Source organism: Acromyrmex echinatior, chromosome 5 (genome assembly GCF_024713525.1).
Source record: "Acromyrmex echinatior isolate Ae372 chromosome 5, ASM2471352v2, whole genome shotgun sequence".
NCBI lineage: Eukaryota > Metazoa > Arthropoda > Insecta > Hymenoptera > Formicidae > Acromyrmex > Acromyrmex echinatior.
This window is the reverse complement of record NC_141856.1, coordinates 14553233-14566434: the sequence shown is the minus strand read 5'-3', so window position 1 is coordinate 14566434 and position 13202 is coordinate 14553233.

Genomic DNA, 13202 nt, shown 5'->3' with positions numbered 1-13202 from the left:
ATTATGCGTTTTCGCGTATGACCTATAAAGATAATTCCCAACGCAATTGCACTGGGATTCAAGATCCAGGATAATCAAGGGTTTGTATGCAGTCGCGCGGCTCATCTCATAATCGATGAATTCTGAGAAATGTGCCAGCGATGAAACTAATTGCGCTAAATTCTTATTCTTTATCTTTTTATTCTCTTCATCTTGAACTGTAACATCTTCAGATGAATGGATTAATTATCGCATTAAGTTTATTTATCATATCAATCAAATGCGATCTACATATAGTTTCTGAGATCTAATTGCTTGAGATCATAATTCTCGGTTAATTAATAAATAGATGCTTTTGTATCTAACAATTCTAATTGTTATAAGTAGGTAATTCTATGAATACTGTGTAATTTATGTTTAAATTAATATATAATTAATAATTTTATTTATTTTAGTAAGAGAGAGTGAGAATTTATTAATTCGAAAATACAAAATTGTACATTTATAATTAAAGAATTTATAAGTTTACAACTCCACATTGATACAAATTATCTAATTGATTAAGAATCAAATTGATAGCTAAGAAATTAACAATCTTACGATTTACGATTGTATATACTGATAAACATAAAAAATGTGAATGTATCTAATCTGATCGTTACGATGACGTAGCTTAATACTTGTCGTAATCACGTCTCGCTGTCGTCCTACGCAGGAAAGTAACCAAGTTTTCACCCGTCGCATATCGCAGCTGTTAGCCGCGCGGCGCGATAGCGTGGGTGTCGTGACCTCACTCAACGAAAACCTTATATTTCCGAAAGGTGAGTAAAAAACAGACTTGAAGCCCTCTCGTACCACCCACGAGACAGTCGGCACCCACGTTTCGCCAGGCACCTGTGCGACTAGCCGGTCGGATTGGCCAATACCGGTTGATCGATCGATCGATCCAGCTTATGATGCAATCTCTTCTATTCAAGATTCGATTTCTGATTAATTCGCGAATATTGTTGAGGCATCTGTCGCTGTCCATATGTTTCTCTTTAATTGTGTCTGTTAAAAATAAGTTTCTATGAAATGCTCAAAGTGTACAAGATAATTGATATCTTTACTTTTATTTTTCTGATAATCGCTAGATAATTTATTATTTTCCGATAACAAAGTTTTTTACTGTAATTCAATTATTTGTGTGCGACTTAAGTGAGAAGTTACAAAAGTTGTCCGTTATGTATACTTATTTATTTCTTATCGTTGTAGATATCAGGCAGTATCGCATGAGCGTGTGTATGCAAAGTGCGTACTGTAAGACGTATTGCAACTCGAGCGGAAGTGCAGTGATCAACACGCACGACATGGCAGCGCATTCTCGTCGCAGGGATCTTTATTTGACATAAAGTCTGATACACGTGTCTCGTCGATACGACAATAAACAAGTTAACCATGTTTATGCGAACACTTTATATACACATTGAACCGCGCGTAAACATGTCTAATGATTTAGGCAGGAAAGGAGGGATTTATAAAAAAGTTTACAATACAGTCGGAAATATGCACATGCATACATAATCGTAAAAATATTTACTTATACGTATAGAAACGTATTGTATAGAAAATTAAAATTGATATGATGTAAATCTGTTGTTCGTATGTACGTTTGAAGTACTGATAATTAACTATCCAGATAGCACCAAAGAGAGTTCGAAAAGAATTTTTTTTACTTCCGACTTACGAAATAGATTCCTGTTTCATCCGATTCATGTTCTAAAAGTATTTCTGAGAGTCCCAAAAGATTTTGTTTTTATGCTATCAATTGTGAATTTTTTTTCAGATTTAAAGATAAAAAAATAAAAGATATTCTTTTTCTAGTCTTTTTCTATTTAATTTTATGTAAGATTAAATTATACTTTATTTTTATATAAATTAAATATCATTTTCGTTAAAAATAATATACATACAAATAGCGTATAAATATAATTATATATTATATTATTAATATATTAGGTGTTGGAATTAATTCGTAGCGTTTTTAATGAAAGAATGTTATTTATTTCACATGAGCATTAAAAAATACATTAATGAAAGTACTTCCCATCACTTGTAAAACGCTACGAATTAATTCCAACACCTAATATATATATAATTATTAATATATAATAATATATATATTTTTGAATTTATTTTTACTAAATTACACTATTCCATGAACTTAAAAATACTTTGCAAATTCAAATAGATTAGTTATATTATTTGGGTTATCTGCCTCAGGCAAGTAGGCGGTGCTTATGCAGCGATACAATTTGTTTTCCGACTAGGCAGAGAAAAATTTCATCGCAAAAAGTATTATGGCGAGATCATTTAATTAGCTGGCAATGTAATTAAGCAGAGAGTGTTATATATTACGTGAAAGTAAACTGATTAGTATCATCTTTTGATGTCTTATAATTTGATGAAAATATGCAAGATTTTTAGATAGTAAAAGTATATCGAAAATCTCATACTTTCTTTGATTATTTTTATTAAAATTATGTTAGTAAAAATGCCATTTATTTTAAATGACTAATTAAAAATTTAATAGTTTTCATAAATGATTGATAAAAAAATTTCTAATAAAAAAATTGTAATAATAATAGTTAAAATATAAGATGTTATTTTTGCTTTATTGTAAAACGTTTTGTTTTTTTCTTTTCTTTTCGAATTATAATTTCCATAATTTTTTTGTTATCGAGTAAAATTGTCCTTACAATTACTTCAATAAAAGTCACAAGCATTCAAATTACGCAAAGCATCATCATAGGCAAGTCGTCCAAACAAGTAAACAGAGTGTAACGAAAAATGAAAACGTACGCAAGACACATGATCGTAAAACATGTATTATGAAACGAATGCTCGTCAGCTATGTAAAATGCGCGAATTTCGTCGGTACGACACACTCATCTGGCAATCTGTTTCTTCACTCGTAACAACGTTACATTCCGTTGTCGTCGTTTTTTGTGCCATCGAATCGAATTCTTGTACCTTCCAAGTTGCCTCGAGCAGCGGAAATCTTCTGCGTTCCGATAGCAAGTATATGCTAGTGCACGCGCTTCCGTTCTACGATCACGAACTTCCACATTGGTGTCGGTTGACACGTACGCATATATCAATATATATTTCTTAGTAACTATTTTGACAAAAATTTGACCTGAAACTGGTGAAACGTGTCACACCATGAAACGTGTGCATCGCGATTTTTTATGCGTTTCTATTCCAGATTTTCTCTCTCTTTCTTTTTTCCTTAACGTGAAAAATCAGGTCTTTGTCAAATGCTTTCATTATTATTTCGATAGTAGGATAATTAGGTTACGATATTGAATGTTTTCTGATTGACAATGACAAAAATCTTATTATTCTCGCGAAGATATATGAGAGAAAGGAAACAACAAAATTAAGTTTAATGGACATAATGATGGCAAAGTGGCGAAATTCGTATTTCCCTCTGGCTAAGAAATACTTGTCATGATTTACAACCGTATTCAAAATTTCTTACAGGACAGATTGAGAGAAGATTGGAAGATGTTACAGATGCAGAAATAAAATGGTAAAATGATATTAGTTTGAATCGGTTAAATTGATATTAAAAGATTTAATTTGTTATTTATATGCGTCATTAAGTAGAAATTATGTAATTTTCTTAATAAGAAATATTTTTCCACTTGTTAAGAATGACATAAAAATGTGCACTTAAATTTTTTATGAATGTAATTGATTAGCTTCAAATGGCCCAAAAAGTGTAAACATATTTGGACGTAAGTAGACGTTTACACAAAATGCTATATATGTTTATTTTTTAATTAAAATAGATTTACACAAATTTATATCTATAAAAATGTACGAAAGTAATTGCTTAATATATTGTAACAAAATATATTGTAACAGTATAGAAGTCCGAGTTCGTGTACCCAGATTGTACATCTTTATTGATGAACCTTCCGCTGCAAATGCCCGAAGAAATATCCTGAGATGCAGCCAGTATCTGCGACCGCTGTTCCCATCCATCCTCAAGAGGACAATAGGTTCTTCTGACAAAGAGAAGAGGTTGCTTTCCTTTCTCAGAGTTCTGTACGAGCTAGAACCGCGACCGACTCGCCACGCTGGCTTTCGAACGTCGTTGTCTTGAAACCAAGAGCAATCCACAGTGAGATAAATGAAGAACAAAAAAGTCCAACAAACACTATTATATAGATTTGCAGAATTTGAACTATACTTTTAGAACAACTTAAGGAATTATTATCAGACATTTGAATAAATTTAACAAAAATTTGTAGTTTAATTGAACGATTGATATTGTAGAAGCAAATCTTTAATTCGATATCTGAATAAAATACTGCAAAGTGTTTATCAGTTACTATTTAAAACTAACAGTTTGGGGAGGAGAGTATAGAAAACAATAGGATGAAAAATTGTTTGGGAACGCGGAAAATAAGGAGAACATAACTTCGCACTTCCAGCAAGATGATACATACGTTATAAAGACTTAATTTGGCTGTCTCACGCGACTCAGAAAGGCCGTTATACGCGAAGGACGCTTCCCACGTTATATCGTGACAGATGTGCGGTACCCTCTGTCTATTTCGTACGGGCGTGTGTATCGTGAATACGGTGAAAATAGCGCTGTACCCATGCGGGCAAATCTTGATTTTATCAGCGAATTCCTTCGTTTATGTGCTAAATTTGCTAAAGATATTTCCACGAGATCATTAGTATATGAAATGAATTGTATATTAAGGATTTTTTTATGATACCGTTCTTGGAATACGGTAACTGCTACAATGCCAAGTTAGATGGGAGATAGTTATTATTACAATTAGTTGCTAATTTTGCTTTTACTTCTTTTTAACTGTCGCGCCGTTAGAAGTTATTAAAAGTTAGAATACGTCAATGAATGACAGCGACAAGTTTTCCTTAATACGTCAATGGAGTTACGGCAAGAGAATTCTGGAAACTGGATTACGCAATTTGTGTATGTGTAAGATTGGAAGAATGTTATGGATCGAGAATCGATGAGATTCAGTCTCGGTTCGTCGAGGTCGCACGAGACGGTCACGCGCCACTAACTCCACGGTATGAATGTCGAAACACTCTGAAAAGTCTGATACTTGTCGCACGTTTCACAATTTTGTCAAATATAAAAATAAAAAAATATTAATACAAGTATCACAAAATATTAAAGTGAAAGTTATGACTTGTCATTATAATTGTCACTTTTATCAGAAATAAAGTGACAATTATGGAAACTGTAATTAACAAATTAAGAAGTTACAAAATCTAAGATTATAAAGACTTTTTAGCGAGACGTAGAGAGTCAAAACTATAATAATAGCATTTCATATTTATGTGTACGCGCGCATCAGAAAGATTCAAATACTATCTCACGGAGTTCTGCTTTCTCTTATCATTTGTATATCGCTGTCAGTCAGGCGGTAGGAACGTTCAATTTCCTCCAGTCACTTTGTCGACATAAATCATAGATCGCGTACAAACGAAAGCGCGCGGAAAGACCCTCGCGCGCCTTGCCCACCGGAAATATTAAACTCGTACGAAACACAGGTGCAATTCGGAATGCAGAGCAAATGCCTTCGCCGGAACTGCATAACCGTAATGCGGTGAAAACTTGATCGTATAATTTTGCGATATCCTGAAATTAAGTGGCAGCAATTAATACGATCTCTCGAAGAATGCGGGAATGGTGTTTTAGAACAGTTCTAGCACGGGGAATATCGATGCTCGGCAAATACTTGACATCAACTGCTTATTATGCTTTTATGTTAGTTATATAATAATTACGCATTACATCTTTATGTGAAACTGACGATTTTGCTTGCTATTTTGTTCCCAGATGATATAGAAGCAAAAAATATATAAATAATATTTTCATAATCAAGAATATGTTCTGAATATTTCCAGACACTAATTGTTGATCAGGTTTTTCCACGAAAATGATATTGTTCCGTAAATATAGATCAAAGAAGAATGAAAGTATTAAATTAGAAAGTAACAAAATATAATTCTGAGAAGTATTAAGAAATAACCAGATTGTGACGTTAATTTAATATTTCCCATGACATTTAATTCTTAATAAGTGTTGTGAAAATATTTTAAAGTAACATTATTAAAGAAGTAAACTGTGGCACAAAAGAAAATAAAAAATTATGAAAAACTATAGTTTTGATCGATAAAACTAAATGACTTAATTAAATGTAAAAATACTTTTTTATATGATACTTCATATAGTATAATAAAAATAAATGTAATATATATTTTAACAAAAAATTTTCTGAATAACGGCATTATTTATAAAAAGATTTTATTTGTTGAATTTTTCTTTTTTTTTTTTTTCTCGTTGAAGGGAAAGACCGGAATTTGATTCATTTGCTTGGTGATGTCGAACGGAACTTGTTTGAATCGAATCATTCAAGTTACTTTACACGCGATCGGTTTGATTGAGGCCTGAGAAATGTTCGATTCATCCCAAGAAAACAGGAATTACCTGTACTTTTAACTCGCTACACGGAAGAATTTAGTTGCAAGGACTGTCAATTATTATTGATTAAAGTTTCCCGAAGGCCATGATAACATTTTTAACCAGTTACAGAATTTTTTTTGCAATATATATAATTCTTTTAACATATATATAATATATATGTATAATAAAAAATTTAATATTCTTCCATTGATGAATATTATTTAATTATGTATTACAAATTTCTCTGCTCTTCTAACATTTTTTTATGTTTATTTAAATTATTAATTGATAAGGAACAATAACAAAAAAATTAACTGAAAATGCAACAAATTTATTTTTATATTATTTTCTGTTTATTTTATTTCGTATCTTTACTAATTTCTAATAACACTGTTAACTTGTAATTTTACGTTGTACATTTGGAGAATAGTCTCTAAATTACTATATTTTATAATCGACATTTATAGTGATGTAATCTCTTTTATTGCTATGATAAAGTAATCGTCGCAGGAAATTTACGTAACATTGTGAGAAAATGGAATCTCAGCGTTCTAAATAACTTAGAAATCGCAAAATACTTTACATAACTCAAAATGGACACATTATTTATGGTTGACGAATATATAAATCATTATATCAATATGAAATATAAACCAAAGACGCACATTTTTTATAAATCTCCAAAATTATGATATTTCATTTATATAAAACACTGTTTGTTGTCGTTATTATAAATATATGTATTTAAATAATATATATTTAATGTATTGAACGTATGACTGAGAATTATACTTATTAATTAGTTAGCATAAGAAAGACGTACATTATTCTAAGCACGATAATGTTTGTAATTAAATCATCAAATTTCTATACATTTTAGTCACAAATACTTTGCTTCTAGACTTTAATTATTCGCAAAACAATTTAAACAGCTCTTGGGACAATGATTAAGACAAGAAATTAGCGATTGCTTTGTAATTTATCGCCTACTAGTGCGTGCCTATTGTCCATAGAGACAAGATTAGAACGTTTACATCTAACAGTAAATTGCCCCTGAACGTGACAAAATGAATGGCAGCAACTTGACACGCAACTTCAAATGTCGTCATGTAAATAGACGCGCTCATAAATCCAGCTTTGCAATGGATTGTTGATATTTACTTTCCATTAGTTCTCATTAGCCGTGTAATTGCTGGAGATAAATCGTAACTGCAAATATTCTCTTTGATATTTAAAAAGCATAGAAGTTCCTAGTATATTTATATATTAAAAAATAGATGACCTAAAATAGAGTTTATGTTTTTATTATGATTACTTACGACTATTGTTATAACTTTTATTTGATTAATCATTACATGGATATTAAAAATTTAATAAATGCATCCAGTGTCGGCTCTTTATTGACATTAAACATTTACATTTGGTTTATTTACACATTTACTTTTCCAAAATAAGAAAAATGATTTTAATGTAATGAGTTAAGTAGTTTAATTAGCATACCGATCCTTCATTCATGCGACTTTCTCTTTGCAATTATTGCGACGAGGATTTTCCCATCGTTAAATTAAATTAGGCTGAGATCATGGATTCCGGGTCAACAACGAAAAATGTATTATTCCGACGTATTTCTCCCGTCATTAAGTAGATCCTGCGTCAAGAGCAAATCATCAGTAATGAACAATGCATTGCGACAAATGTATATCAACTCATGGATATCATGCTCATTGGTGTTACTGGATTTATTATTCGACATTAATATGCAGCGCGTGTCAAGATAACGTTAATTTACTTTATTTAAAGATATGGTTATGGCTATATGTAATTTTCTTATATATTGAATGAAAATAATTACATGAGATCACATGAGATTTGAAAGGTTGAGAAAAGCGGAAAAGTTCAATTTATTGAAGATTATTAACTTGATAAAACTGGTTGGATCGTAAAACTCATTGACCAAACGATACCGTTGGCAAGTTGTTCACGGATGTTAATGCAAATTTCAAGCTGTGCTCGCGTAAGAAACGTGGTAGCGAGTGTTAATCTGTTTTCTCGTAACATTATATCGCTTGCTGTAGCTTTTTTTTATCGTATCGTACCGTTATCTGCGAAAACGCTACACAGCGCGTTATATTTATTTTTTAGTTATCTTGGCGAGTAACACTATCAATTGATGAAATCGTCTGTCTTCGTTTGGCGGAAATCATGCTCCCGTTCGACGGCTTACACGCGAGCCTCGCCTCACACGTTGCACAACATTTCGTATCCCGCTGCAGTCGTGTCGTTTGACGCGGGCTTCTACAATCGTGCGTGGGTACGTGAATACAATCCAGCAATGCAAGTGCGTAGACGCAACTCAGCCGACGCGACGATGCAATTCTCGGTATGGCATGAAACGTTAGTAGGAAGTTGCGGCAACTTCGACGCGGTTCTGAGAGACATATTTATATTTACTGATTAGTTGCAAGTGAGAATTATTTATAATAAGAGATAAAGAATAATTAACATGATTATACGTTTGAATTAAATATTGTTGGCTAAAAACCTCTCTGTTGTAAAAATTTCTCTGTTGTAACAGAGTTACTACTTGATTATTCAAATGTTGGAGAATATAATAATGTAGTCATTGCATAAAACTGGATTGAAATCGTCTGAGAAAAATAGAGAAATTCCATTTATTTCGTTACGGTTTGATAGGTGTGGTTCCGCCGGAAGTGGAAGCGAATTAAGCGTCGTCGTGCCGGAAATGCACGGCAAGACCACGTGAAACAGATCAGGTCGTCATTGTTCTCCACGAAATCACTATTCCGGAAGCACCGAGTTTCCGGAAACACATGAATATGTTTGACAAGGAGGATTTGATCTTACTGAAGATAGAAAGTAACTTCGCGGTATAATTAATTAAAAATAATGTGCTTTCGCTAATTATATACTGCATTCTAGATCGATCGCTCCTGCTGTTTTCTAAGATTTAAGGATTAGAAATTACGTGCAGTTGAATAATAGCAATTTTTAAATAAATTTATACAATACGTATATTACGCATGTGGAAAAAAATAAAATTAATAATTGTACACCAATGGAGAATAGATAAGATCAAATAATGAAATTAATTATTACTAAGAAATTTCTTTAGAGAAGGTGTAGCGATTGAGCGAAAGCATGACTGTATCTTAGACCGATATCGAGCCATCCAATGTAATAAGTTAATGAGAAGTAAATGAGAGTATGTTAGTGAACGATTTTATATTAAAATCCAACTGGATTTTGATCCCATTCACCGTAATGTGCGTAAAATAGAAATAGAATATAAGTGATACATAATTAATTTTATGGTTGATTACGCTACAGAAGTACGATACAACACTTATATGACTTTGCATGTTTTCCATAATACTATACCGCAATTCCGCTATTATTTCTCCTGTCTCACGAAGTTCCAACTTTTTCCACGAACATGACTGCCTATCTGTCGCTTCGTCTTTCATCGTAGCCGTTCCATATAATCATATCGAAGTACTTTATCACGTGAATACATGAATTAATGGTCCGTGTTTGCACGCGTCGTTCGTAAGGGTGGAAAATGCAATGTTCGACCGCACCTAAGGGCGCGGCTTTCGAGGGTGCGGTATTTGCTGCACGCACGTGTAGACACCCTTATTCTTCATCCCCATGACAGCAGACTGGGGCTATTTAATTTTCTTACTAAGCATCAACCCAAATATTCCGGTAATGGAACTTCTACAATTAGGAACGTCTACAATTTAGATCATTAGTTTATACAAAAGGTAATAATAATGTGTTTCAAGAGCACATTTTCCTTTCTCATATTTCAACTTTAGAGAGTACAGTTTTCGTTGTCATAAGTTATAAGTGATATAGTTGCACGATTTAACAGTTAGAAGATTTCAAACAATGTATCAATATTTATAGTCGACAAGGATTATGAATATGTACGACCTTCTGTGAGCAGTTTTCGCAATCACTTCTTCACATCGTTTCTTTGTCTTCTGTGATTAATATTCCGTAATAAAAAAAAAACGTTATAATGGTAGAGAATGCTTTTTACATTTTTTATTAATAACTTTTAACGAACAACAACGAGCGATAGTTAAAAATCTTGAAGGTTACCCAAAATCATGATCTTAACAACATATATCAAGGTCATGTGATGGGCTTCCACCATTTCAATATTTATCATTGCAAAATCAATAAACATAATAACAATATTATGTTTATAATAAACAATATTATATGACTATTGATTATGATAAACAAAAATGATTTCATTCTTTGGCGATCATTGTTTGAAAGTGTTTGTTTTAATTGTTGTTTATAATATGAGTTCGAATTGTTTAGTCTACTATCATAGATGATATATATTTCCATGCGCTAGCCTTTCTTATCACTTTACACATTTTTGTAATTTATACAGATTTAAGTTATATTGCAACATATTTTATTGCAGTTACATAAATTGTAATAAAATGAAATAGAATACAAAATAAGCAATAATAATAAAAAATTATTTCAAATTTTTGTTTTAAAAATAAAAAATAATTTTTAATATTCTATTAATGTATTGACATTTCTTTCAAAATACAATTTTTCCAACCTTTTGGGAGCGAGCTCTTGTTTTGTTCATTGCCCCTCGTTGCCCTCTGTCAATTATCTTAAGAAATCCGAAAGTTCATGAAGCGTGTAATGTAAGTCAATCATCCTAGGGATTATAAGAGCTGACCTATATGTGCGCAACCACTCCCAAATCACAAACTTGCTGCCAGTGCACTGTCATGTAGGAAATAATCAATTGTATAACCGAGAAGGGTGGGGCATGATATTATTACAAATTCGATTTAGTTTTAACAATTCAAGTACAACGTTATGTATTGCAATTCATGCCCAAAATTAGGCTCTTCCATTATTAATTTATGCATCTCAGATAACATTAATCTTTCACTGTCCAACCAAGTTTGTATTAAAGCTACGCATAATATTTATGTAGATTATTAATCTCCATAAACGTAGACTATTAATCTTTGTAAGTGTCTTTAAATTTATAATGACGTGCATGTTTTTATTCGCAAAAGCATTAAACGAATCGAATAAATCAACTGATAAAACCTATAAAATAGATGATTTGTTTAAATTATTCAATAACATGTAGAAATAACAGTGACTTTATTTCCGAAAGAAAGTTTAAGTAATTATTATTTTTTTCTACGAATTGTCTTTTTAGCTTCATATTTTCTCTACAAAGGGATGATATGGAGCTGTCGCTCGATATGGAACTGTTATACAGAACATATGGAATGAGTAACTTTTATCAGAGATACGAAGATGTTTCTCAAATTCTTTCTGAAATCGTGAGAGATGAAAATAATAATAACATACACTTGGCTCATTGCGTTTACAAAATGTTTTTATTTTTTAAATACACAAAAATATAAATTTTATTTACAACGTATTGTCTTTGGTATTATCTTGAAAATGAGGTATTGTATCCAACATGCTGATTTAGGTTTAATAATAATAATAATAAGATACGTCAGGTAAACTTTTCATACAAAAAGGGCCTTGTCCCACCGAGAGTAAAAGATAAATATATATTCACAGTGTGTGTATGAAGTTTCATAGTTGTGGCTATCATACAAATTTGAATCTCGGATTCCTTAACGCTTCTGATGTTTGCTAGCTTTCGTGTTATCATACGTAAAGTGAGAAAATCTACAAGATTAGTTTTTATATTTATTTTTCTTCTCGTTCCCACTGACAAAAGGATGACTTTGAACCCTTTATTTGACTAATTCTTTTCTTGCCTAATTCTAGTATAATAAATTTATCTAGTGTAATACCGGTATAGAATATAATTTTTATCTTTATTTGATCTACTATATAATCAAAATAAATTTTTATTGTCCTGCAAATAAAAAAATATTCTTATTAATTAATAAAAAGTATATAATTGTTAATCGAACATATTAATATATTTTTTAATTCTTTATTTTATCAATAATAATAATAACAAGTCAGTATATCAATAATAATAATAATAATAATAATAATAAAGAAAGAATGCAGAAAAAGAGAATAGTATCTAGACATACTATTTCTAAAAGACAATTATTGTTCTTTTCTTCAAGAATCGAGAATACATTCTGACCGCGATCGATGTACTTTAATAGCAATTTCATGATGCGGCAAGGTCCAGCTTCCGCTCTGCGTGACGAAGCTCATTTCCGGCACAATTCCGTGCCCTATCAAAGGGGAACCCCTAACAAGTATTTTTTCTCCCTTCATCGACGACTTCAACCACTATTTCCTATAGGCTATATATAGTATTATATATTATAGCTTAAGAAAAATATTAAAATATCTGTAAATTCAAAATAAGAAATATTTATTTCAATATTCAAATTTTATAATATTTTTGTATTAACAGTTTTACTGAATTCAATTTTAATTAAGTCATGCAAATATATGTTATTTAGTATTGAAATTTTATACATTTTTTAAAATGAATTATTATTTTTGCAAATTTTAAATATAATATAATTTGTTGATATGACAACTACATACTTTGTCAATAAATTCCGCTGTTCTTGCACCCTACCAAAATTTGCAGTTACAATACATAATTTTACTCTTGCCTCTTCCGGGCAGTCCATCTTCTTCCGTGAGACACAGAATGTTTCCTACATCACCGAAATTGATCCCAGAAGGTGAA